General features: G+C 41.1%; 1 protein-coding gene across 2 annotated transcripts in view; it reads right to left on the bottom strand.

Annotated features, from left to right (window-relative positions):
• The window catches only part of LOC131730010 (E3 SUMO-protein ligase ZBED1-like), a 12,245-nt gene extending 10,927 nt beyond the window's left edge, over nucleotides 1–1,318 (bottom strand). For both annotated transcript variants that reach the window (XM_059020276.1, XM_059020274.1), the window contains exon 1: nucleotides 957–1,318. The gene's annotated coding sequence lies outside the window, so the exon portion shown is untranslated. The remainder of the gene's footprint in view (nucleotides 1–956) is intronic.
• Nucleotides 1,319–2,500: the final 1,182 nt, after the last annotated feature.

Genomic DNA, 2,500 nt, shown 5'->3' on the forward strand with positions numbered 1-2,500 from the left:
ATAGATAGACACAGATACAGACAGATAGATATTATAATCTCAGGCTACGGTGTAAGTTTGGGATGATCTCAGAGAATACTATCCTATATGTAGATACCGTCACATCATAAATCTGAGCGGTATTTTAGCCCCTAGTGTGTATTATTTGAATTGCGCGGTTTTGTATCGTTTTTTTCACAGCACAGTTGGCTTTTTTTAAATACCATTTTTTAAGAACAACGTCATCGCTTTTTCAGGATCTCTCGAAACTAAACCCCTTCTCTAAATCGGTTACTGCAGAGTTTAATAATATATATATATATATATATATTATTTTATAAATGCGTCGTGTACCGATAATGTCTGCGTTTTTAAAAGTGTGTTTCATTCACCGGGACTCACACACAACAAGCGTTGTTACAAAATCAAATATCGTCGACATAACGTATTTATATCGTCGATACAGTAACGTTAAAACTATCCGGTCACTGATATCAATCAACAGAATAAAACCGCCGATATATTTCACAATATATACGTCTGGTTTTATGTTTTGGTTTTTAAAACGTCTGTCTGTACGGTTTTATCAGACCGGTCGCGTCAAGCGATCTCTTTCAATGTTAAATTATTATTATTATCGCTATTTAATAACCGCCATTTTCATCCAACCTCCCTCACAACACACGCTATCGTGTAAACAAAACAACGCCTGTGTTTTTTCCCCCATATTTAGAGCGATTAATCGACTTTTCTTTGCTACAGCGAGTTGTTTTGGTTTCCTGAATTCTAAAACGCGTTCCAAATTAGAACACAGAAAATAACTCGCCGCGCACGATCGATTAATCGGTAGAAAATGTGTGTTATTTTCCCCTTTGTTTACAAACGCCACGCCTTTGTTGTAACCTGTAGTGCGGAGTTTTATTTAAATTTCATCTGCATGACATATTTAAGATCGATTTCGGGGCTGATTCACTTACCTCCTTACTTGAGAAAAAAAAAATCGCTACAGTAATCGTTTTTTTAATGTATTATTTCTCCGTGATGATGAAGATCACAATTGACGATGACTAGGGTTTGAATAATTCAGCCCCTGCGAGAATATTAGTTTTAGCGACCCTCCGATATCGATATCGAAACCCGATATCGGATTCTAATCGATCGCTCTTTCGTTTTCGTTACTTTTATCTCGTCCCTTTTTCTCCGATAAGCGATCCCGGATTTAAAACATATTTCTATATTTTAAACGGGGGCCCAGAATTTTTCACCCTACAGTGAAAGCAATCTGATACCACAGGACCCTAACCCCGCCTACCACCGCTACCCGATTGGACATATCGATTGGAACTCGGCGGCTGACCGACAAAGCCAAGCTCCAATCACAAACTGAGCTGCCCAGGCACCGGAGCGGTTCGGCCAATCACAAGTCGCGCCGTTCTTGGTGACGCGCCAGTTTGATCATCGCTCCTCCCTTCACCCCGCCACTACCGACAGCGCAGTCGGAGTTTGAGAAACCAATGACAGCCCGCCTCTGTCGCTTAACCCCGCCTACCCACCCACCGTAGCTAGGAGACTGAATTGATTGATAGGTCAGCTGAGCAATGGAGGCGCTGCCGTGTCATTTTTTTCCTCCGTCGAGAACTCATAAATATAATAATCGAGTTGCATTTTTTAATTTTTTATTTATTGAACCTTTTACAAAACCAATAATAAAAACCTATTTTTTCTCCTCACTAAATTTACACGATGATTTTACTATGGGACACTTTTATAAGGGTTAGTTTATCGTGTGTTTTTTAAAATGCTTTACCAGACCTCTCTGTGCTTTACAATGCTTCCCTATGCTTTACCAGACCTCTCTGTGCTTTACAATGCTTCCCTATGCTTTACCAGACCTCTCTGTGCTTTACAATGCTTCCCTATGCTTTACCAGACCTCTCTGTGCTTTACAATGCTTCCCTATGCTTTACCACACCTCTCTGTGCTTTACAATGCTTCCCTATGCTTTACCAGACCTCTCTGTGCTTTACAATGCTTCCCTATGCTTTACCAGACCTCTCTGTGCTTTACAATGCTTCCCTATGCTTTACCAGACCTCTCTGTGCTTTACAAAGCTTCCCTATGCTTTACCAGACCTCTCTGTGCTTTACAATGCTTCCCTGTGCTTTACCACACCTCTCTGTGCTTTACAATGCTTCCCTATGCTTTACCAGACCTCTCTGTGCTTTACAATGCTTCCCTATGCTTTACCAGACCTCTCTGTGCTTTACAATGCTTCCCTATGCTTTACCAGACCTCTCTGTGCTTTACAATGCTTCCCTATGCTTTACCACACCTCTCTGTGCTTTACAATGCTTCCCTATGCTTTACCAGACCTCTCTGTGCTTTACAATGCTTCCCTATGCTTTACCATACCTCTCTGTGCTTTACAATGCTTCCCTATGCTTTACCAGACCTCTCTGTGCTTTACAATGCTTCCCTATGCTTTACCAGACCTCTCTGTGCTTTACAATGCTTCCCTATG

This window comes from Acipenser ruthenus, unplaced genomic scaffold (assembly GCF_902713425.1).
Source record: "Acipenser ruthenus unplaced genomic scaffold, fAciRut3.2 maternal haplotype, whole genome shotgun sequence".
Taxonomy (NCBI): domain Eukaryota; kingdom Metazoa; phylum Chordata; class Actinopteri; order Acipenseriformes; family Acipenseridae; genus Acipenser; species Acipenser ruthenus.